Source organism: Thermobia domestica, chromosome 1, assembly GCF_964235325.1.
Source record: "Thermobia domestica chromosome 1, izTheDome1.hap1.1, whole genome shotgun sequence".
NCBI lineage: Eukaryota > Metazoa > Arthropoda > Insecta > Zygentoma > Lepismatidae > Thermobia > Thermobia domestica.
The window spans coordinates 171,782,777-171,809,717 of NC_137454.1; the positions used below are offsets into that span (position 1 = coordinate 171,782,777).

Here is a 26,941-nt window from a genome sequence, read left to right on the forward strand (position 1 = left end):
TACCCTTATAGTACCGTTATATATTTTATCACAGCACAGTCCCTTACGACAGTATTCATAAAACATTTTAACTGGAAGGAAATCAGTCAAAACATATCGAGACTCCTGAAAATGTATAACACGACCCGCCATTGATATGCACCCACATAAATTTTTGGAAGGTCGGCGCCGTTGATATCATGAGTTGCTATTACTGTAAACTATTATCATATTATTACAAAGTTTGCATTATATATCAGTTATATACTAAAGTATTTAAGAAGTTAAGAGAAGATCTCATAAATTGAGACAAAAGGACAATATTGTGCTTGGTGAGGATTTACTTAACGGGGTCACATAACTAAAAAGTAATCTCGCAATCGCAGGCAGAGTGGAGGAGGTGATACTACTGTAGGTGTTCAAATACTCCAAGGTAAACAAATGACACTATTTTCTATCAGGATAAGAAATGAAACTTTATTGTTTTATATATATATATATATATATATATATATATATATATATATATATATATATATATATAAATCCATCCCAGAGTTTGGAGCCCTTAAAAGTAGTATTATGACAACCCACCGCCCCCCCCCCAGAAGTCGGTCCTGGGTCCGCCCCTGAATCATGGTTCACACATCACATAGAAAATATGTGGATAATCATAGGTATTCGTCTATGAAATTGAAGGTGGATCTTTGGTTTTGCGGTAATATCTAAATTTAGTAACCCAACAATACAGAGTCTATGAAAATATCACATAATAAGCCAAGGAAGAAAGGAATAAATGCAGTACCGACCAAAAGTTTAGGAACATTTTGAATTTAGATTATACTCTTCTGCAGAATCTCGAAAGCTTCGTATGACCAATTGTCGCTCGTTGAATAGGCAAGAACGAATATTACCCTTCCATTCGGTGAAAATATTTGCACACAAGGGTACACAGTTCGTCGTAAACACTTTTCAAAATATAGCTACTTTTGACATTTTAAGCGTTAAAATATCAACAAGTTAAAAAAACTACAGAACATTTACAACTCGTTATTCTTTCAAATTTTTGTAATTAAATTGTCCCCTCTATGCATATCTTTAAAATAAAACCAAAATACTGTTTCGTTTTCCAGTTCTTTGTTTACGTTATGCAATATCTACAAAATACTTTTTGGTGTCCAGTTTAAGAAATATAATTCAACATACAATATACAGTATCTCTCAGACCGCAATCCAATTGTAGGTAAGCTTTATGCTTTGGACAGAGTATCTGCAATTCACGGTTGCGAAGTTAATGCGCCAAATAAAAGGGAAACAGTAGAAGTTCACTCAAATCCGAGGTGATCTTAAACATTTGACTGGTACTGTAGGAAGTCCCTTATTGTGATTCAGATTTTTTACTTACGAAAATGTTACTACACTTCTTTTTAAGTTTCCTGAACTTGAATTATGTTTGTTCTTTTAAAAAATCACCCATCCATTGCAATTAACTATATAACATACAGAAAACTTCGAATAGGAAGAATAATAATTATACTTCTTACAGCAAACTTCAATGAGAGCTCATGCACTATTAATAACAATAATAGTAATTTCTTTTATTCCTTCATTAGATATTTCTTTATTGAGATACAAACATTTCAAATTAAAGTGGTGTGTAATTAAGCAGAAAAATTACATTTCATGTTTTTTTCCCAAAATAATCTTTTCCGATTAGATAACGCTACAGTTAAGTAATTACATTCTGCCTAAATGCTCCGCATTATTTATGTGAGTTTTTTTCTCTCTCTCCCTATAGGCATACCAGTTTTTAAGATCTTTAACAACCCTGTTACGCCTTACTTAAAGTGGAGAAAACGATAGAATATTTTACATAGAGAAAGAAGGAAGAAAAAGAAGTCATGCCTTGAAAATGACACAAAGTGAAGAAGAAAAAAAGGGAGATATCTCAATTAAAGCAAATGAGCAAAACGAAAAAATAAAGTTAGCTTAATTACCTATTTTAGTCCTCAAATCTACTGCATTTTGTGGACAAATTAACCGAAAAGAATCTTATTACATATCAATCTTAAGGACTTTCATTGTATCGTTTTGAAAGCTATAATAAAGTAATTAACAGTGACCTTAATAACATTTGTAAGAAAATTTTAAAAGTCTATTTTAATCTGTTAAATAAGAATTTAAAAAGAGTATTTATACTTTAGGAAAAGTAAAAGAAGTGAATTATATAGATACCTATATCTTTGGATTTATCTCTTTGCTTAACGCGGAACGTTTGCAAAAGATAGACGTGGTGGTTAGCGTTGGTGGTTTGTAATATATAAAAGAAATTAAGTAGCTTGGAAGAATCAGGGTTAGGTAAGGTAGCTAGTACATAGTGGTAGTTGTTCTTCTTCATGGTTTATTAGTTAAGTGGAAAGCTAAAAAAGAAGGGGTAAGGAAAAAGGGGAACAAGAATTTTGCAGTACAAATAGGCGAGATAGAAGTCACTTTTCTTTTCTTCTCTGTTTCACCCTCAACAACACAACAAACTGGAGGGTGTTTAAAAAGAAACTTAGAATGAGGAAAATGGAATAAATGAGGATAAGATAGAAGCAGAGGAGGGGGAAAAGATGAAACAGATGAAAAATAGCTAACTCATTTAAGTCATGGGTAATTTACTTTCATTTGCATTTTTTGGGCTTTTAGTCATCTTTCTCTTGTTTTGGTTTGATCAGGGAAAATTTACTACAACCAAGCAACACATTCTACATAAATGTAATTAATGGATTATAAGTGTAATTGCTTCTAAGCGTAAATTAACCTTACCTATATTCACAATAGAAAACAAAACACTATTTTATTTCTCTAGTATTATACTTGAACTTATAGTAAGGATTTTATTTAAAATTTAAGTTAAAATTTTAGTTCTAAACGATTTTATTGTGCCAAGAATTCTATTTTGCTTATATATAATAGTGTGTATGTGTGTGATACCTGAAACTAGCTACAAATAAATGGTATTGCATTTTAAAAATCATAATAAGAGCTTACATAGTCCTAGAACATCTCTAATAAGTGGGGACTCTTGAAGGTGCACTTTTAGAAACATTAACAATAAAAAAAAATATGTATATGTTTATAAATCTTCATTCTAGGTTCATTAAAAGTATAATACAACTAAAAGGAAATTATTTATTTTTGAAAACAATTAAAAAATGTCTGTCTTCAGCAGAAATGGGCCAAAATCTTCAGCAACGAAATATTGTATTTGAATTTGAATAGTGAAGAGAAACAGAATTAAAAATTCGCCCAACACCTTCATGAAATATATTAATTATGAAAAATTGAATAAGCAATTACAGGTGAAAGTTGTGTATTCTAGAAATTTTATCTAATTTATAAAATAATAATAATCTCAAGAAGCTATGTTAAATTTGTTTTGCGTGTGAGTCCTTTAATCTTAGTTTTAATTTTAGTTATTTTTATATGGAAAATATTGGAGTAAAAACTTACTTACACACTACAACTTCATTAACTTACATACTAAATTAACTGTAATCATATGATTCATATTATACGTATATGTTTTATAAGGGTTGCTCAAATGTGAGACTTATGACTTCTTTCTATAATAATTCATTTATTGTGTGAAGTATAGTATAAGCTTGCAGAAAGTTAGCTACACATAGTCAGCACATCGGTGTAACTCCGTATCCCAGTAATTCAGAAAATTTTGACATTGTGCTTGCCTGAGCGAAAAGTCCATGCTTCAAGCCAGTTCAAATGCACTAAGAATCTGAGCTTCGTAGCATACCAGTATACCTTGAGAGTAATGTAATGTTCCCTGATGTGACGGGACAAACCGAAAAACGTGAAAATTTCAGAATGACTGGTCGGGACTATATGGTGTAAAGGTGAAGGTCTTCTCAAAAGAAGCAGTGTAGCACATATTTGTATATTTCTTACCGAAGTCAAACACCACCTGAACACTGTACTGTGTGACAGATACTCATTTGCATTCCTGTTCTTCATGTGACAATAAACTTCTGATCTACTGCCACCTAACTGCTCGCTGGCTATGATTGAATAACTCCACTCCACTGCTCGTCAACATGCTTCACCATGTGCAAACAGCACACGACTAGATGATTCCTGACGCACAATGCCAAAGAGTGGCACAAATAGAGAATTCTTTTATTGGTCTCACTAGTGTTGTAAAGGCCTGGAAAAAAACGGAAATTTTGGGTTAAAAAACCGTTTTTTACTGTTTTTTCCCGAGCTGGGAAGAAAACGGAAAAATTGGGAAAAATTGAAATTTTCGAATATTTTACAACATCATACTTTTAAAATGAAAACTATTTTATAGTTACTAGTTTACAGTTAAGATCATTGAGTAGTTATGTTTCTTGTACTAGAATGGGGAAATTTTGCGGCAACAAATATATTTGCACCACTCCTTTAAAGTTAGCACCGTGATAGAATGGAATTATGGATACAAAAGATACTAAAATATAATTCTAGTTAGATTAATTAACATAGACGCATTTAAATTGTCTTAAGTAATCTTACAAAGCTACTGTTTTATGGCAAGGAAGTGTTAAAAAAAAAACAGGGCCAGAATCATTTTAGTTAATACCAGTATGTTAAAATAATATATATATATATATATATATATATATATATATATATATATATATATATATATATATAGGTGGAAATACGTATCTTCCTTGTGCTGTGTAAAATTTCCGGAAATTTTGAACCCATTAAAAAAATCGTTTCTTCGGAAATATTGGTAAAGCCCGGAAATTATAATTTAAAAACTATTTCTTCGCCTGCCTGATGCCAATCTTACTTTCTGTAACGTGTCTGCAGAATGTATACAACGTATTTCGCTAGCACGAAAGATACTGAAAGCAACAGCTTTTAATTTTACTTTTTAGTTTTCTGATATCTGTTAAAAATCCCTCTTTATTATTTGTATATTTTTCGAACAACCGAAAAAGAGAGATGATCTTATTTACATATACACATATACACCGCACAAGTGCGTAAATTTGAGCAGCGACAAATATATTAAAGAATTTGACATGTGGAACTTCCGTTCCTTATTATTAAAGACGAGCAGAATACCCTTTCTTCACATGGGGAGAATACGTTTCATTTTTTGTATAAGGGGCACCAAAACTGTCACCAATGAATTTAGGAACCCAAAAACTATGAACTCGACACTAGTATCAGTCATTTTCAAATACTTTTACATGTCACCCTTCCTCTTTAGGGGTGAATTTGGATTTGAATGGCATCGGAAGTATCACTCATGATCTCAGTGACCCCGAAAACTATGGATTAGACACGAATATCGGTCACGGCGCTAAATTTGGATTTAAACGGCATTAGAAATGTAACTACTCATCTCAGTAACCCGAAAACTATGGATTCGACAATAATATCAGCCATTTTCGATCATTTTTTAATATATCATCCCCTTCCCTTTCCCTAAAGTCGGCGTTGAATTTGGATTTACACTGCATCGGAAATGTCATTGTTCATCTCAGCGTCCCTTAAAACTATGGATTCACATTAATATCAATCATTTTGCATCATTTTTATATATCTTCCCCCTCCTGAATTTACGGGGATAAATTTGGATTTAAGCGGCATCGAAAGTGTCACTGTTCACCTCAGCGATCTCGAAAACTATGAATTTGATACTAATATCTGTCAGTTTTGATCATTTTATATATTTTCCCTTCCCCCTCTCGTAAGCTGCGGGCGTGAAATTTTATTTTACAGCATCGAAAGTGTTACTGTTCATCTCAGTAACCTCGTAAACTATGGATTTGACACTAATATCAGTCATTTTCCATAATTTTATATATCTCCCCTCCCTTTCCTCCAAGTTGCAGTGCTGAATTTGAATTTAAGCTTCATCGAAAATGTCACTGTTCATCTCAGCAGCCCCAAAAACTATGCGTTCGACACTAAGATGGGTAATTCTCAACATATATCCGCACTTCCTTCCTCCAAGTTACACCTTCAAAGTGAAATGGCAAAATCCACTCCAGGTCCGAACCTCTCTATGTTGAAAATTTTTATCGAGATCATTCTAGTAGTTCAAGAGTTGTTAAGTTACAAGTATAGTCATTTTCATTTTTATATATAGAGATAATTTGTCGCACTAAAAAATAGGTATTGCTTACATACAAAATTTTGTACATAAAGTTTATATTAACGTCTGTATTTGAATATTAAATAATAGTAATTATATGTCTTAGTGCATGAGTATTAGTGAAATTTGCCTACTGCACTTTCTCTTAAGAAGTAATTTGGTTAAAATTAACAAAATTTCACCAGATCAAAGAGCACATTAAGAACTCAGTTTAATTTAAGAGCCCTATTTGTTGCAACAGAAACGCTTCATGATGGTATATGTCTATGCAATTGTAAAAGTTTTGTAATTAATGCACAACCAGGAGTAAACGACTAAAAGGCACATAAAGGAAATGAGTGCAGACTATTAATTTCCATGAACAATTACAACAGTTTTATTTTCGAATACTTCTTTTTTTTTAATATTCACAATATTGAAATTTCACACGTTCGAAAAAAACGGTTCCATTACTAGTAAAATTAACCTAATACAAAGATTTTTTGTTATTTTCCCAATTTTTCCAATTTTTCCGGAAAGAAACCGGAAAAAATGGTTTTTTACCAGCAGGTTCAAAATTACCGGAAATTTTACAACACTAGGTCTCACTATATTTAGGTAACCCTCTATGAATTTATATATATAGGGCAAACTTTTTTGTCATGGCCAAAATTTTATGTATTATTAAGGGATAGAACTCTTCCTTTTACGCACACTGTCGTATACGAACACAATTTTCTTTTATGCCAATGTTTTAGAAACCTCTTCATAACGGACAGGAATTATTCTCATGCATATGCACAGAAAAGACTTCATGAAATTTAAAAATAAATCTTCAATTCATCTCTTCAATTGATACAGTAGGTACAAGCAAATGGTTACAGGATTGATACTTTGAAAAAGTGGTTACATCAAGTCACAATATCGTTAACAAAAAATACACTATTACAACAAATGAGGATGCCAAGAAACTAATAAGCATACTTTTATTTCATTCGATTACAAACAAATTAAGAAAAGTTTTCTGGGACCATAATTTTTAATACAGCATCAGTGATACCAAAGAATTCTGAGAGAAATAATGCCAAATATAACGATGTCCCAACATTGAGTCTTTCAAAACACCTGAGAGAGACAAAAAATAATAGCGAGATAGTGAAAATGTTTAAAAAACTTTTATTTTCTATAGACAGACAGGATATGAGGTTTTTTCATTTGAACGAGGACACCAAAATTAAATTTGAATATGGGAACTCTAGATAGAAGTTGGAACAATATCATTGTCACCTTTATAGCTGTCACCAATCACTAACGAGGTAAAGATTAAAGATGTGTATTCTGAGAAGCAACGACATGTTGTTATTTTCGAGTAGAAACATTTAATTTCCATTTTCCTTACCTTAGTCTTGATAATGCTGAAAGATGTCAATGAAAATTCGGCTCAACATGTAATGCATTGCTTCACGACCGTTACAGATATCCATTTTATGCGATTATATCGAACTTTTTTTCAATTTGAATTCTCGGAAATCCACAATTTTGTTGTTGTTTCATTATCGCAATTTTATTAATATTCTTTATTTAATGTTCTTGTTCATTATCTTCATGTATATAAGTAATTTCTGTTGTTTCTAATTGACGATAAATGTTGCAGTTTTTACACCATTTATCGTTCAGAACAAAAATAAGAATAAAATAACTAATATAAATAAACAAACAGATTAAAATAAAAATACAACTGAACGTTTATTACCAAAGAAATCAATACATCGTAATTTCATTTTAGAATTACGATTCATAATTATTTTCTGGACTTTTAATATTCCTTATCTGTCTAAACAGTTAGATATTTGTTGGGGAAGAAATAAAAACTGCCCACCTGGATTTTGGAAACTTCAAAACCTATAATTAAAGTAAACCATAAACGTAACTTCAGTGATTTGATTGATAGTCATTATGATGAATATGGTTTATACCGGTACAATGCAACTCCAAGTTAGTCAAACCCTACGAAGTTAATTTTGTTGATCTTTTGATGCCAAATTTACGTAAGTGTGTAACTATTGTTCACTCATCGAAATTCCAATTGTCGCTGTGTCCGAAATTCGAGTCCTGCGTTATTGTCTTTTCCATTTTACTATGAAATTCTGTTACGCTTTCTTCTGGAAATCTGCACGTACCACGTACGTTTAGATGCTAATTGACATTAACATCACCGCTCTAGACTAATTTATAAATAAAGAAGAATTAAATATATTAATAATGGTATTTAAACGAAATGGAAGAAATATTAGTAAGCCTAGTAGTAAGATTTTCTCCACATATATAAATGTTACTCTATAAATAAAGAAGGATTGACTTAATGAGTTATTTGAAAGTGGTTTACAAGCCATGAACCTAATAAGTTATTATTATGAGTTTTCATGCGTAATGTAAGAAGCTGTCTATTCTGTTGTGCTGTCAATGCAGTTGATGAATAATTTCAAACTTATGTCCAGTAACTAAAGATGGTTTCAGATACGTATTCAATTATTTACACAGTATACAGTGGTGCCCACCCCCCTCATGTCCATGACGCACCCCCCTCAATTGTCTATCCGCAGGTGTTCTTCCATGAAAAAAATATTTTCGATTAATTTTTACACCCCCTCAAACATATTTATATAGATTTTTACCCCCCCCCCAAATATTTCAATGACGCAGTTTGCGTCATAGCCCCCCCCTTGTGGGCACCCCTGCAGTATATTCTAGAGGAGTATATTTATTGAAGTTAATAGTCTACCTAAAACATAACCAACGTTACTTATCTATGAATTACCTTCTAATGAATTACATCTAAGATATTTACCTGTCAACCTACTTAATGCTAAAATAAAAGGGAATCTAAACCTACATAAATATTTACCTTCAAAAATGTTTACCTTGAGCTACCTAAAGTAGTTGTAAACTTCATAGGAAGATTTTGTACGCTTCGTACTAGCTTCCTCTTTCTTCTTCCACTGACAAAACATAACATCTCAACAGATCTGGACAGCGTTGTTTACTACATTTTCTTGTCGAGGCATTGGCTTTGACTGGCAACCAGTGGCTCTTGAGTTGCCTCCTGCTCTCCACCATTAATTAACAACAATTATTGTTGCGTACTATGGGAAGGTACATCGTTTTGTTGAAGTTCATAACTACGGATTGTGGACCTAGTCGTAAAAATCGGAAAACAGATGTCAAATAATAGGGAAACTTCAGATGTCCGATTCTTATGTAGCCATGTCTGACATCTGAAAAGGAACTGAAAAATAACAGTTGTCTACAACAATCAGCTGCCTGGCTCGGTAACGTTACAAAAAAATCTTAAATAAAATATAAAACTAACCAAGACAGTTCTATTACTTTTTCACCCATCACTTTCGAATATCAATATGTCACCTAAGGCGTACTTAGAAGATAAAAAATAGTCCCTATCAGCATCGACGATCTTCTGCTAACGTCTGGAAGGCCATGGTTCCATCGCGGTAGAACTTGGTGGGCAGTGAAGCGAAGAAGTACATCTTGCACCTATACTAGGAATTTGAACTGGCGTCCTCTAAGATGATTTTCCAAGGAATGGAACAGGTGATAATCGGACGGTGAAATGTTCTGGAAGTATGGCGGATGCAATAGTGTTTCAAATCCAAGGCGTAGAATGATGTCCCGGATCATCCTAGCCACGTGGGCTTAGTGTTGTCCTGTAACGGGAGGACCCCTTTGCGATTCAGAAGTGCTGGCTTCAGAGTTTTGAGTTTTTCTTGAACACGCCTCAACTGCTGACAGTACACAGTTGCATTGGTGCTCTGACCAGCTGGTAGCAGTTCCCGATGCACGATGACGCGAGTAGTCTACCAAACATACAGGAAGATCTAATGAAGTGCTGGTTTCGGCTGTTATGGAATCGGTTCATGGGATGTTAACCAATGATGACGACACCGTTGACCTTCGTGCAGGACCCAATTCTCATCACAAGTCAATATATTGTCCAGAAATGGCTCCTTCCTCAGACGAGACAGCAAAGAAACACAGGTATCTGCTCGCGTTGTCTTCTGGCTCGGAGTCAAATCATGTGGGACCCATCGAACCAACTTGTAGTGCTTCCCAAGTTAATGGAGATGCTGTCGAATGGTTTCTGCACTCACACTGAATTATAGTCCCAGTTCCTCACATGTTTGGCTACTGTTTGCCTCAATTCCTACTCGAAGATCTTCATTTTGTAAATATGTTGGTCTTCTGGTACGTGATGCGCCTTCAAGTCTTTCGTCATCTTTCTTAAAGTTGTTAAATCATTCTGCAATGTCCGCGTAGTCACGATACCCTCACCAAAGACCTGGCAAATCTTTCGCCCCGCTGGAGCGGCGTTTGACCGCAGTTTGAACTCGAACAGCATACACGATCTTATGACGCTCTGTGGAGGTCCATGTTCACTCTGTCCGTACGCAAGTTCACGGTATATTTGTGCTGCCACAACCAGCTTGTATGTTAGATATACCCACACCAACAACTTACCTTTGCCTTATCTTCATTCGCATTCATCTTACGGTGTGAGGGCCAATTGAAAACAGAGTTTCACAAAAAGCGACAGAACTTTCTTGATTACCTTCATAATATTTAAAGGAGCAAAAGTGAGTACTTTTTTTAGTTTATTGAACGAAGAAAACAATTTCTACAATGTATTTAATTTTCCAATTTCTATTCATGGCCAAAATGAAGAAATGGTTGAACTGTTCAAAATGAATTTTTGAATAGAGTAAGTACTTGGGTTGCAGTGGCGTACACAACGTTCGTGGTTTCAACATTCTCTTGAGAAAGCAGTATGTAAAATAATTATGTGCTATATTAAGATATGTATACAACATTCTAAAATTATATAAGCTTGAGAGCTGGACCCCCCTTGATAAACTTCTGCCTACGCCGCTATCGAGTTGACTTGTATTTCTATGATTGCACTTTGATTAAAATTTGTAATTTAAGGAAGGGTGGTGTAAGGGTATACGTTACGCAAAGATTAATGGTGCACAATTTGAAATGACCATTCGAATTTAGTTAGCAGTTGGATTGGCCTGGGTTCTTCACATTTCTTTTCCATTCAAATACGCATTCTAAGAGAGAAAGGTAGGTAAGAGGAATCAAATACATCTTTCCAATATTTTCCATAAACCTATTGTTCCCGTACGAAGAACGGTCATTCAGTTAGTTCAGTTATAATGCAAGATAAAATTAAATAAAATTCATAATTTTTACAAAAGAAAATGATAGGTCAACATCTTTATTTGTAAGCTTGAATTGGATTTTTTTTTTTTTTTTTTTTTTTTAGTTTCCATGAGTTTTAAGGAGTTAGTGTATGTCTGTAAGGGAAAAAAGATTGTATTTATCTTGTTGATTGATCAGAAGTTAGCGTTCTTTCTCAGCACCGAAACTTAGAAGACAAATTTCTGCTTGAAATAAGAATAAAACTACCATGGATGGGTTTGTATTCCAAACAAGTACATACCGCACCGAAATAGAGCCTAGATCCATACTCAGTATGGCAACAAAATAAGATCATGTGTTTCATCTTGTGTACATGTCTCTATTCACATACGAGGACAGGAAATAACAATAACCAAGTAGGCCAAAACATACAAAAATGTTCAGGTTTCAATATTTGGATACAATAGCTTAAACAACCTCATATGCCTCCCAACCATCTGTCCGTCTGTCAATAAGATCAGAACAGAAACGACAACAGACAGTGAGAAATGGATTCAGCATCCCCCAAAAAATATTCCTTTCCCATTCCCATTTTTTTAAACTTAAACTGAAAATAACAGAGATCTACTTCAACTTGAAATGTCCCACGATTATGTCCTTTAGACTAAAGGAGGTCAATAATTTATGAAAGTGAACAATTAAAAAAATCCTGGTATGAAAATATCGGAGGAAACGGGAGAATTCAGATAAAAGCCAAAAGAAACTCTCATGGCTTGGGATCGACTCAAGTTCCCCGTGTACGAGAGATGAAGACTCTACTACTGATCCAGCGTACCCAGTACTACAACTTGAAGTTTCACTATTAGTCCTCATGTAGTGAGGACAGTGGTAGAGAGCAGGAAATGTTTTTTAAAAACAGATTCAGAATTCCGAGACTAGGTTCGAGCATCACTCTCATCTGTCCACTAGAGCCGGAAGGCTTAAAAATATACTATTACGTCTGGTTTCAATATTGATTCGTTTCAAAACAAGAATTCTTAAAAAGTGAGAAACGATTCTTAATATAGATTCAACAAACCAAGTCCTAGGTTCCATTACCGAACTTATACCTTTATTGATACCATAATTCATAAATCTACCACTTCTAGTTTCCTCACAGTTTGGAAGTCTAACATGAAGAAAGAAAAAAAAAAGACGTATAAAGTAATTTCACAGTATAAAATGAAACCAACTTGTCTCATACAAGTCTTTGTTAGAGAACAATTTTATTTGCTGTAAGAAATACATTATAAACATAATTATAATTTAAGAAGCTGTTTATGTGTATTTTCAGTTGCTGGTACTATAACTATTTTAAAATAGCTTCTTGCCCTTATTCTTACAAATGTCTGCTACGCACCATAATTGAATTCGTGTGTCTCTGAATCTTCTGAGAATTCATATGTTTATGCGAATTGTATAGTTTGTAAGTTTGCTTCTTGAAATTAAGCGTCTCTTTTCAGCACAGAGACTATACGAGACGTGGATCTATCTCGTACAGGTAGAATCTGAATCACTGCAATAGTTCAAATTCCAATGCACTTCCACCGAAAATCAAAGCAGGAACCACGTATACCAAAAGCACACGCTAGTCACCAGAATAACGATTATTTACAACTATTTCAAACAATCATCTTTGTATTTAAACATTTTCGATATATCTTAGTCTCCTTTATTTTGATTTGATTTTAACGTCTCTTTGAACAGCGAGGCTATATGAAACGTTGACCGAGATCCGAATCGTGCGACCTCCCGCCGGGAATCATATGACCTCCCAAGTCTCCCACGCGATAAGCGCGTACGCTATCTAGTACTTTCATCTTTCCTACCTCTAAAGAAGAAATTCAACTATATTACCTTCATAGAATTTTGTTGATACCTTTACGTTCCTTTTTTAGTACAGCTTAAGGTAGAAACCTAATCCCATGTACTTAATGAATCCAAATCGAGAATCGAACTAAGTTTCCTACACTAAATGCAAGAACGTATTATTTCGGTATAGTCTCGAGAGAGTTTTGCTTGAAATATGATTTTTTTTTTTAATATCGAAAAAAATATAAATAGTTCCTTTTTAATTACAAAGGAATCAATCATAATTTTACCTGGTAGAGCTTTCTCGTGTCTTAATGAATAGCGTATGGGGCTTTGGCTTGGAGAGAATTGGATTCTCTCTGGGTGCTCATATGATTCGTATCTCACGTTAAATTTTAGGCTCATGTTTAATACAGCCTCGCCACTAAAAGATACGCTGAACTCTAATTTTGTCTTTTCTAATAGACTTCCATAGTCATGTTGGAATATGAGAAGATAGTAAATCCTAAATTTTTCCCTGGTCTTTGAAAGGAACTAAACCGAAACCTTTAAAATTAGGATAAGGTCCTAATTTGCCTACGTGAGGTTATTGATATTTAATGTACTAACTTACTGTTGAACAAGATTAGATGTATTAATCTATTATATGTATTATTTTCTAATACCTGCAAATTTTCCTTATCAAAGTCAAGTTGGCAGTTTGGGAAGACAAACAAAAATCTTTGTCACAAAATACAAAATTTTGTCCTTTTCATCTGTTTCCAAAGGTAAATTTTCTGGCCTATTCATTTAAGCAATTGTTCTATAAATCATTATTCTTGTGAATGTGAAAATAATTTTAAAAATCGAATTAACGTTAATTTGTTAAACCAGAGTGTTCTTACTGTATGGTCTCAATGATTGCCTCCTTTTTCACTCCTAAGTACGTATATACATGTATGTTAGCTCTGGTATCGCTTGAGAAATTCACGTGTCTACGAATCTATCAAATGGGTCTTTTTCTCCCCTTGAAGGAATCCTCAATCTAATGAATTGGCGGCTGTTATTCATTAAAGTAATGGCAGACATTGCTCCACACTGAACACCCGCTTAAGGAGAAGAAAAGATTCGCCGATAGATAGCTGTTGACTATAGGAAGAACGGCTGAAAAACGTATGAAAGAAACTTAGATAGATAAGGACCTACGTAAAGTGTGTCGGTTGTTTTCTCTATAGCTATTAGTGATTTCTCAATATAGACATTATTACTATTTGGATTAATGCATGTACTATTCTCAGCATTTACATATTTCTTAATAATATTTACCCCCTTTCCAAGTAATATTTATTCCGTTCCCAGTAATATTTGTTTCTTTCAAAGTAATATTTATTTCGTTCTTACGTTAATAATATTTATTCCTTTTCAAGTAATATTTATTCCTTTTCCAACTAATATTAATCTCTTTTCTACTAATATTTATTTCTTTCCTAGTATCTAATACTTATTCCTTTTCTAGTAATATTTATTCTTTTCTCCATACAATATTTCTGGCGGTTCAAGTCATTTTTATCGTTTCTGTATTATAATAATTTTCATTTCCCATGAGTGGAGTGAGCTCTTACTATCAGAGCCAAATGAAGAGAACATGTTAAGCAAAGAAGATAAGAAAATGAGGTGAGTGGAGTGGAATAACACAAGTGTTGGCATGATATTTACTAATACACAAGTAGGTGTGAAACTATCGACTACGCCTTGTTGTTTAATTCCAGTACTAGGTTTACTGACTTTTCCTTGCTCTCTCTCTCTCTCTCTGTGTGTGTGTGTGTGTGTAGTTTACTAAGAATCTAAGCAACAAATTGTGAGATCACAGTCACAGAGCATTCAGTTGGTGATGACTGTTCTATACCCAGGGGCGGATCCAGGACCGACTTCTGGGGGGGGCGGTGGGATGTCATAATGCTACTTTTAAAGGCTCCAAACCCTGTGATGGATTTTATTTATATATAAAAAAAACAATAAAGTTTCTTCTTCTGGAGGGGGGGGGGGCGATCGCCCCGATCGCCCCCCCCCCTGGATCCGCCCCTGTCTATACCTATCAACCTTTCTTCTCCAGAACATAATATTGGTCTTCCTTATGACATCATTAGTGTTCTGGCCTTCTGTGCGGGAATCCAAGGTTCGGTTTCCGATGAAAGTTCATTTGGTTCGAATCAAATAAAGCTGTTGGTTCACGACTCATTGGTCTCGGTGCCGAAAACGGACCATAAACTTCCATAACTAACAGAACTTGATTTTATTTAAATTCACTTGAAAAAAATGCTAAGGAGTCTTGTTAGTTGTAAAAAATTTTTAAAAAATGTTATCACAATGACTACAGACAGTTTGTTAAAAAGATTTGCTGAAAAGGTGCTTAAATACTAATTAAGTAAGGAAGCAAGCAAGAGAAAATACGTTTTGTTTATTGGTTAGATAGAAAACTTAAATACAGTACATTAAATTTATTATTTTTTATTTTATAATTTTATTTATATACTTTATGTATTTACTTTTGCTGTTTCATTACTCATTAATTAATTTTAAAGTAAAACTTCGTATGAGCAAGTACCTTTTATTTAGACTTCTTTAAACACAGAATTTCAATACAATACCAAAAAAATATAATGTACGCTGCTATTCTTAATTTGAGGAGATGACACTACAGTACATTATAATGAAAATATTTGTTTTCAATATTTACTAATTTACTTTTCCTTTAGTGATGAGCGCAAGAGTCTTGGTCTTGCAGTTTTTGCAAGAGTCTTGCATACGGGACCAAGACCAGGAATCCCGATGCAAGACCAAGACCAATACCAAGAAGTGCAAGACCAAGACCAAAACCAACACCATATCTGCAAGACCAAGACCAAGATCAAGAGTCTTGCACAAGTACCGGTGCTACTTGAATCTTTTTATAGAATGTAGAAAAGAAGGGGGAAAATCATTACATCTTTCACTTGAATTTCTTGGCTTCAGTAAAAATGCCGCTGGAGTGAATGTGTTCCCAGTAGTTTATGCAATTTGTGTGAGTCGATCTGCCCCTGTAGCATATAGCTAGGGATGCGCACGAGACGAGTCGAGACAGAATTTTCCTGACAAAATTCGAGTCGAGACACAGCTCTTCCAATAGAGAAGAATATATTTTCGAAACGAGACAGCCTCAAATCTTGTCTCGTGCGCATCCCTACATATAGCTACAGTATGTCGTTTTCTGTAGTTACTACTCGTTTTCAAGCCACACAGATGTCATCTTGGGCCATGTGATCTATTTTGGTGGGTAAACACGGTGTGTGGGGGTTTCCTCGGGGTTTCCCCGTTTCCCCCTACTTTTTTCATTCCATCATATCAGTCATTTCTCATCATCACCGTCTCCTTTAGCCACGGTGCATAATCGTAGGCTTCTTTCACATTATCCGGCGATTTGCCGGATGAAAAGTGTACCCTTTCATATTATCTGGCGTTTTGCCGTGGATGAAAAATATCAGAGCAGGATTGCTGTGCAACTGAAGAAACAAAACCTTGTGACGAGCTCCTCCGTGGCTAAGCGGTTAGCGTACGCGCCTTTGGCGTGGGAGACCCGGGTTCGATTCCCGGCGGGAGCTCATGTGGTTCGGATTCCACGTTAATCAGTAGGTCCACGTCTCATATAGCCTCGCTGCTGAAAGGGACGCTAAACTAAAATCAACTCAACTCAAAACCTTATGACTCTTGTCGTATTGTGGTGGTTGCAATTGACAGATGCAAAAAGTGTCTTCTACTCGCCTTGTTAAGATAGTCAGAAAAAAAAGTCAGAGACACGAATGGGTTCACTCTTTTTTAGAGAAGTGCTATCTTGAAGGAGATTTTTCTATACTGTTTCCACAATCGATAGACTTGAGCAAAATAGCGGCCAGCTTCTAGATATTTAAAATACGATCCCGGTATTCACCTGTTGAGACTGGGAAAACCAGGATAAATTCCTTTCAGGATAGTCGGTGGTTGAGATCTAGAAGGTAAAAACTGGGAGGCTGCCAGAACCCAGACTATGAGAAGTATATCATGAGTTTACTATAAAGTTTCAAAAATTAGTGGTGGGCACAAAAACCGGTTTTTCGGTTTTCGGTTTTTAGAAAAACCGAAACGGTTTTTGAAAATTTTCAAAAAACCGGTTTCGGTTTTCTTCAAAACCGGTTTCGGTTTTCTCCAAAACCGGTTCGGCTTTTCACCGAAACCGGTTATCGGTTTTCTGCAAAAGCGGTTCGGTTTTTTACCTGGTCCGGTTTCGGTTTTCTTCAAAACCGATTCCGTTTTTTTTTCAAAATTTGTTCTATTTCTGACCAGAATGGTGTTTCGTTGTTCTCCGGAAACCGAATCCATTTCCACAGAAATAGTTTTCTGTGTTTTCGAAAAGTTTTCACCGAAACCAGTTTCGGTGAAAACCGAACCGGTTTTGGAGAAAACCGAAATGTCGTTTTTTCGGGGTTTCGGTTTTTATAAAAAACGGTTTTCGGTTTTTATAAAAACCGGTTTTGCCCATCCCTATCAAAAATATATAAATAATAGCTTAAATTATTTTCGTCACCCTGAAAACTGGTGGGGCCTAGACCCCCCGGCCTCGGGCTAGATCCGCCACTGCTAGAATCCTAAGCCAACGCAACCACTGAGCCCAAGGCTAATCTGTATGCATTATTTATTATTATTATTATTATTATTATTATTATTATTATTATTAGTAGTAGTAGTAGTAGTAGTAGTAGTAGTAGTAGTAGTAGTAGTAGTAGTAGTAGAAATAGTAGTAGTAGTATTAGTAGTAGTAGTAGTATAGTATTTCGGGTTTATTCTTTTATTTTAAGCGTTCCGACTATTGACTCAAGTCTCTTTAAAGCACTGCTCTACTCTCTGTATTCAAAGGACTATTCAAGAAATTACAACCATACAAGTGTTAAAGATAATTATAAAATATATAAGGTACGGTATATTTATCAAATATCACATTATGAATTCTCTCTTGCTTTGTGAAAGTACATAAAGGTATTATTACTAAATATATAATATTGCTGAAATATTTGATAGTGTATATTTCAATTTTGGGGCACCACAAAGTTATAGAATTACAAGCTCATTTGTCCAGTGCTACCCGAACATTTACTTCTTCCAATCTTCTATTGCATAGAAAAAAATCATTTATATTGATTTGGGCTCTTTAATCAACGACCTGTGGATTCGACACTCCGGTAATATCGGTCGTTTTCGATTATTTTCACATGTCATCTTTTTATATTGTAGGTAACAAGTTTGGTTAATATTACTCCAGGTGTACTGGGCTAGAACATAACCACATACACAAACACACTCCACACACATATATATGTACTGTATATACGTAAAACACACGTATCCATATTATCGCAGCCACTCTCTACTTTTTCCTGGCAACACTTGCTTCCTCCCCAACACCCATCCGGCAGTTTGCCGCGTATATGTGAATAGCTTAATTGCTTGTAATGTCCAGCTTGGCTATACATGGCGATCTGCCGCGCCGGATTCTAGCAGGGAGATCCGGCTGTTTTTGCTTTCCGTATAAATGTCCGGCGACCGCCGCGCATATGTGAAGAGCTTCATTGCTTGCAATGTCTTTCTACTTTGTCCGGAAATTCGCCGGAAACGGATTTTTAATGTGTGCTTATAAAATTAATATCGAAATAACATTTTCACGACATTGACCGCAAGTTTGATTTCATGGGCGGGTGCTTGTAATTTGAATAATTGTTTATCAATATAACTTTCAGCCTCAGGTATACGGCACATCGAGGATTGAGCAATATATCATTATACAACAATAAATAATCCATATTCCCAAGTGAGAGTGATTTTGTATAGTTACTTCAAACAGCTTAGAGTTTGATGCCGTTATTTTGTATTTCTAATATAGGTCAAAAGTATTTATATAAATTGAGTTTACGCAAAAGACATACAGTTGAGTCGTTTTTAGTTTTCACTCAAATTATTCTAAAATATTAAGGGGTTTGATTATAATAATTATTATTTTATTTTTCTCTCGCTTTGTTGGCCAATATTGCTAAATATATCATCATCGTCGTCATCATAATAGCTATTATGCCATTATTGGCAGCAACTGATGTACGGTGGTTCTCCACTAGTCTCTTCGTCTTGACGTAGTAATTTTCTTTTTTAATACCTTCCTTCAACTACAGTCTTCATCGCTTCTCACTCTCTTTCCTTCCACCAGGACTTCCCTCATAATACAGTTCCTCCTCAGCCAATGTCCCAACCAGTTCCTCTTCTTCCTCTTAAATACATCTAAAATTCTTCTTTTCTCCCCTACTGCTACTATTTCTAACACCTTTTCATTCGTTTTCCGTTCAAACCAGCTAATTCTTTCCTTTTTCTTTATGCTCACGTTTCGAAAGCCTCCAATTTCTTTAATCGTTTTTGCGTAATGTCCTTGTTTTTGTCTCATAGACTACATATTGAAATCAGTAAAAGAAAATCTCAATATTTAATTGGAAGTTTGTTCAATACAAAGATTAGCTAATGGTGGTTGAAAAGAAAAGATAAAATCTGACGCTTTAGAGTGTAAAAATAATTTTGCAATTCATGGTATTTCAGTATTCTGTGCCGTCTTGATTTTCTTTTATGGGTCTCAGGGGTAGCCTTCCCAGTTTGGGAACCAGTGGAGTATTGGATCTGTTAAAAAATATAAAAAGATTACGAAACATTGTGATTTATCTTATAAGTAGAGGCCATCCATTTAAAAAAATAAAGGTTATCACCATTGCTGTACACTATCACCACACTTACACGAAGGTAAACTATATTATATTTAGAAATATACATTGTATTCCCGTTACTATTGGAAAATTGTAGAATTTATTATCCCCTATATCCAGAGTAAATTTTACCTATGAAAAACAAAATTTCTTAAAAGCAAGACTTGCAAGACTCGGTAATAGTATACATGAGAACCCCCTGTCTTCCGTGCGCCAGGATACTTCATATTATATATTTATACGTTACCAAATTAAATCACTGCGTTGTCTTCATTATATGTGCTTAACATTCTATTTTTACTTTCTAGAATAAATTTTGTTGATTTCGATTCGAAAAATGTTAAATATTTTTAAATTTATATCATGATGCAGACCAAAATCCTTGTTGCATATAATGTAATGCGCTATAGCATATAAAGTACAAGGGCAAATAGGTACGGTTTTTTAAATTTTCGTATCAGTGGATAAGTAAATGAAAGTGGGTTTGTTACCCCCTTTCTAAGTTCGTAGATACTCAATGAATTATCCCTAAAAGTATGAGCGTCCAGCTTCTTCTGGAACTCAGACGGTCTTACGTATACTATATCCCAAGACTCTTGCAAGCAAGACCAAGACCAAGACCAAGACCACCCGGGTTTTGGTCTTGGTCTTGCATTTGTTCATCACTAATTTAGGTACATTAGTTGTTTCAGTTTTAATTTGTAGTAAAAAATATGATAGGTGATAATGGGCAGTAAAATGCACCTTGAAATTCTAAACATCAGAAAAGAAGAAATTTCTAAATTGTAATCTACAAGAAATTTGTTGTAATGAAAAGTTCACTAAAAGAAGTATACCAATATAAATTGTTTCCTAAATGTAATTCTGACAAAAGAAAAATTAATCTATAAAGAGAAAAATGTTATTTCCAAACCTTAGCAGATAAAAACTTCAGATTTAGCTAAAAAAAAAAATCATCTGATCTTCAGGTAAACTTAATCATACAATCCAATCTTAAATATAGACATGCCGGGCGCAGACATACCTCTATAATAAGACGTGGATCTAAGTGGATTTAAGGTTGAGAGATTTTCTCTCCCAAAAAGTTCTGTTTCACCACCCAAATATTAAATGTGGTCTCTTCCATTTTTAATGCAATAAAATACTTGTATAAAACAACAAATACGAGGGTCAGCTGATAAGTTCTCGGCCCAACCCCCTTCCGAATGTACTACCCTGATGTAATTGATGACATGTGAAATGATGATCTTTTATATGTTTAAGTACCAAATTTCACGATTCTACCATGAACGGTTTTTATTTTACAGGTAATTGAATGAACCATGGCGGAGCCAGATGTCAAATTCACCAAAGATGAGTTGCGAGGTGTAATGAAGTTCTTCTTCCTGCAACAGAAGTCGCCCAAGGAAATCCATGGTTGCATGCTAGACACATTGGGTGGACAATGCCCTTCATACTCCACTGTGAAGAAATGGTGTGCGAACTTCAAGCTTGGTGAATTTTCAACAGAACATGGTGACAGGTGTGGCAGGCCAGTGTCAGTGTCAACTCCGGAAAAAGTGGACCAGATTCATGACCTGATTTTGAGCAACAGACGGATTTCGCTTCAGGAGATAGCTGACAAAGTGCACATATCCAAAGAACATGTTAGGTCAATAATCCATGATCAGTTGGACATGCGCAAGCTTTCTGCGAAATGGATTCCAAAATGTTTGAACGCGGATCAGAAACGCGAACGTGTGAGATCATCGCAGGTGATTTTACGGCATTTTGCGAACTCCAAGGACAATGTTTTGAATCGGCTTGTTACCCAGGATGAAATGTGGTTGCATTACTTTGATCCGGAAACCGAGTCATGCGAGTGGCGCCACTCAGGATCTCCAAGGCCCAAAAAATCAAAGCACAAAAGTCCGCAGAGAAGGTGCTTGCCTCAATATTCTGGGGTAAGGATGGTGTTTTGCTCTCAGACTACCTTCCAAAGGACCAAACCATAACTACAAAGTATTACTATAGTTTGCTGGCTAAGGTAAAAGATGCTATTAAAGAAAAGCACCGGGGAAAGTTGACACGAGGTGTCTTGTTCTTGCAGGACAATGCTCCCGTCCACAAGGCTGGCAGAACAATGGATTTTCTGAGAGACCTAGAGTTTCAGTGCTTGACCACCCACCTTACTCACCAGATCTTGCCCCTTCTGATTATTATCTGTTTCCAAAACTCAAAACAGCACTGAAAGGACAGAAATTTGACAGTGATGAAAAGGTGATAACAGCTGCGGAACAGTTTTTTGCAGACCTTGAGAAATCTTTTTTTTTTTTTTTTTTTTTTTTAGGGGTTGGAGAAGTTGCGGCATCGAAGTGCCAAGTGTGTTGACCTTCGAGGGGACTATGTTGAATAGCCTCACACTTTCATGCCTGCAGCTCAAGTTCTTCTGAGTTGGGCCGAGAACTTATCAGTCCACCCTCGTACATCCAGATTTTGTGACATCAAAGCCATACAACGACGTTAAAGTTCTTTGGTGCACTTCCTAGTCTCTCAGATACTCTGAAAACAACGAAAAACTGAACCTATGGGCTTAGTCAGACGCCTCCATCTCGACTACCGAAATCAAGATAGAAAACTTAAGTCGGTTCGTGACAAGACATACAAGACCACACAAAAACATAACATTTGCATTGCCATGTGGAAATTTTAGAAGATACATGGCATATTGATAAAAGTCATTAATTTTGAACTGATAGAATTGACATGTAACACATTAATTTTACCATAAAACGTTATATTACACAATATTTTAAAACATGTAAACGAACAATTATTTTCAGAAATGTTACTACAATAATATTTAAACCTTCGGGTGAACTTTCATATTTCCACAAATGAATGTCGGTACATACAAATATCATCAAGGATACGACATTTAGATTTGCTAAACTCAGGTAAGTATTAATATATCACAATTCTAAAAAGCAGCAATGTTCTTATATTAGATTAGTTTTCTGAAGATATAGTTAGGTCCAGGGAACTTGAGGTAAGCATTCTAGATTTCCAGAAAATGAATATTGAAGTATAGTTGTCTCCAAAAAGCAAGTGTTCTCTCAGGTAAGTATCCTCAAAAGCATTCTCAGGTAAGTATCCAAGAAGAGTAAATATTCAATTTTTCAGATAAGTTTGTTAAAAACTATTCATATATGCTATGCAAGTAACTTTACATTACTTTACTCCTCTACCCTCATCAGATTTAATCTTTAAAAAATTAAGGCTAAAATATGATTTTTTTTTTTTTTGTAGGTAAACATAGTTCGCAAAATGTTTGGAAAGAACTTTGTCCTGTTCTTCAGTTCAGCAAATTCCTCTTTAAGAGAAATGCTCATGCGAATACATGCATGCGATTCAGAGTTATTATGATTATGTGTATGCTGGCAATACAATGGAGGCAAATATAACTTAAAGTAGTATAAAATAGTAAGTACTTCCCCACGTAGATAACTTATTACGAAAAAATAAAATATTGTTGGTGTAAAAGGATATTTTTAATGAGTGTATATTCATTTGGTTTGTCTTCCTCAATTGTGGAACCTACACAAAGGAAAAACCAGGGGTCCGCGGGCCCCACTTTGAGAACCACTACTTTCGGCTAAGGGGGACGATGATTAGGGAAAATGAATGATGATGGAAGGATTAGGGGAATGAGAATGTGGGAGAAAACGGGAATACCCGAGAAAACCCACGGACACGATGTTGTTCACCACAAACTTACATGGCCGGGGATCGAACCAGGGTGCCACTCACCAGAGATAAGCGCTCTTCTACTGAGCCACCGTGCTGCACTAAGTATTGTAACAGTTAGATAATTGTCATACTACTCAAAAACAGACATATCATTTGGCGAGTGCAGGGGTCAATTACCTCCCTAAGTTCAGGACACACATGACTAATAAATTATATATTAATATCCTAGTAAAAATCGTGAAACTCTTATGTCGATAAACAATCTTGCACCTGCCTTGGCAAAATCTGAAATGACGCTACTACTCAAAAAGTTCCTTACCGTGGACAAAGCTGAAGTCTCATCAGCATTTTTTAAGTGGTGGTAGCTGTCAGTACCAAAGTAATACACCAGTATTTTTTATCAAATAACGAGCAATTGCCCTAATATGGTTCTTTGCCTATCAAATAAAATTTATTCATTTATTGGTTTATTTTTGTACGAAGAGTTATGAAAACGTCTCCAAAAACTACAAGAAAATTTTCAAAAACAAATAAATAATCATTAGTATCTTATCCTATTTCTATAACATATAGGATCACATTGTTAGCACAAATTTGGCTTACTCTCCTTTGGTCCCGTGTAACGTAGTTACTAACGCTCTCGTCTTTGGCGCGAGCGATCACGGTGGACCAATCAGTCGAAGAGCTGTAACAGTTTTATCAGGCTAGCCACTCTGAGTAAGGTTTTTTCCTTGGTTTTCCTAATTTACACCAAACAAATGCCGGGATGGTAACTAACATACAGGTTCCAGGCAGTTTCATTCCTTCTTCCCCATTCCTTTCTTACTTTCCTCTTCACCTGATACAGTATTCGCTGAGGGAGATTAAGGATTCAGGATAAATGCCGTTAAATCCTAGCAATATGTATAAATAAATAAAATGACGACTGAACGAAATATGCATATATTCCCATTCAATTTTGATTTATTGGAGGCGAACACAATAATTCAATAGTAAAAGGTTTCATGGTTCGATCCCAGACTATGTCAGTTTGTAATGAAAAATATCGTGTCCGTGGGTTCTTTCGCGGTTCTTCCGTTTCCTCCTACATTCTCATTCCAATAATTCTTTCAACATCATTCACTTGCATCAACCATCTTTTTTTTTTTTTTTTTTTTTTTTTTTGTATTTACATTATTTTAGGTTTCCCTTAAAGAGAAGGATCAAGATTCCGATAAACGCAGTTTCATGGTTTTCATTAGAATGTACTACCATGGTTCCCCGAAAATAAGACCAAGTCTTTTTCAATTTTTAGCTCAAATGATGCACTAAGGTTAGTTTTCAGAAGACACTATACCTGTCAACTAAGTTCCCGCCGTTTTCTCAAATTGAAAAAATCTGTATGACATTAAATACTTTTGGCACGAAGTTGTACACCATTCGAAAGAGAATATATTGTTCTACCTAAATATATGTTTCGTTGTTACTAAGATACATTTTCTTGTTATTTACAGATCATTAACATGGAATGTCAAGTTGAGAAGAATGAGCATTTTCGACACCACCTTTTTGCCTTTAATCAAGGTTCTAAGGCTACAGAAGCTGCGCGCAACATTTGTGCTGTGTATGGAGTGGGTGCTATAGCTGAAAGAACCGCTCGTGATTGGTATGCAAAGTTCAAAAAAGGAAATTTTGACCTCATAGATGCACCTCGTTTTAGTCGTCCAGTTGAGTTCGATGAAGAGCGATTTAACCACCTTTTGCATGAAAATCCGCGTCAAACAACAAAAGAACTGGCGAAGACAATGGATTGCTCCCACACTACTGTAGAGAAGCATCTTCACTCGATGGGCAAAGTTCAGAAGTGTGGAGCATGTGTACCTCACACTTTAAGTGTCACCAACAAAAATCAACGAGCCACAATCTCCGCTGGTTTGCTTGATCGTCACCGTGCAACCGATGGACACAAGGAACGATTTCCTCACCGAATCTTTACCTACTGGCAATGAAAAATGGTGTCTCTACATGAATGTGAAGCAGCGTAAGGAATGGCTTAGCCCCGGTAAACAAGCGACCCCACGCGCGAAACAGGGCGTTCATCCGCGTAAAACGATGTTGTGCGTATGGTGGGACTGAGAAGGGATTCTCCATTTCGAATTGCTTGAAAGGAACCCAACGATCAACGCTGCACTCTATGTGCAACAAATGGAACGACTCAACACGGCTATTCAAGAGAAAAGACCTAATCGGCAGCATGGTGTTCTTTTGCTGCTCGACAACGCCCGCCCTCATATCGCCAATATAACCAAGGAAGACATTCAAACTCATGGTTGGGAAGTGCTGCCACACCCACTATACTCTCCCGATTTGGTACCAACGGATTTTCACCTATTTCGATCTCTTTCAAATGCTATGCGGTGAGTTTCTTTCAATACTGATGCAGAAATGAGAGCTTGGTTGGATGACTTTTTCGAGTCTCAAACAGGTGATTTATACCAACGAAGCATTGAAAAACTTGTTAAACGTTGGGAAAACGTTGTAAACAACAAAGAAAAATACATTCTTGATTAACTACTTGTATATGTTTATTGAAAAATAACCTTTTAACTACCATTATTAAAAACGGCGGGGACTTAGTTGCCAAGCCAACAGAAGCGTCAACCATTGCTAACATGTTCTTTAATTATTATGAGAAACATTCAAAATAAGTTTCACTGAGACGTTTATCGGGATAATGCACTAAGAAAAAAATCGTATGTGGCGTACGTGTATGTCGCATTTGTAAAGCCTGTAGTTTTTGGACTTAACGTACAGCAAACATATAATTAAAAACGTATGTTTTATAATACTTTCTGTATAAGTGTTCCATCTGTAATTTCCGTATGAAACAATATAGGCGGTCACGATCTCACATACAAATGGATATAACATATAGCTGACGAAAGTAACATACATATATGTATGTAATAGAAGGAAGACTGTTAGATATCAGACATCCTGCAACGGCATGATGTAACATCTAACTAGTAAGGGCAGTGTCTACGTAGCATACGGATAATGTATGTTCCGTACTGATTTCCGTAGTGATTAAGAGGATTCCGTAGTATATATTTGTACAATATACCGCTACCTAGGAGAACGGATTTTTCTCAGTGTAACAATATTAATTTACCCTATTTAAAAATGTAACCAATAGTAACTTGAATACAAATAAGTAACAGTGTCACGTGTACGCCGACATAAAGAAGTCTGTTTTCCTATGATGTAA

General features: G+C 35.3%; 1 long non-coding RNA gene across 2 annotated transcripts in view; it reads right to left on the minus strand.

The window, feature by feature from the left end:
- Nucleotides 1-625: 625 nt before the first annotated feature.
- LOC145691091 (uncharacterized) overlaps nt 626-26,941 on the minus strand; it is a 74,493-nt gene continuing 48,177 nt past the window's right edge. Inside the window, exons 2-3 of one of the 2 annotated variants that reach the window (XR_014132335.1) lie at nt 9,034-9,306; nt 626-4,183 (exon numbers count right to left, since the gene is read on the minus strand). This is a non-coding gene — a long non-coding RNA (uncharacterized LOC145691091). Of the gene's footprint in view, nt 4,184-9,017; nt 9,307-26,941 lie in introns of both variants that reach the window. The other variant, XR_014132336.1, reaches the window with a different exon arrangement.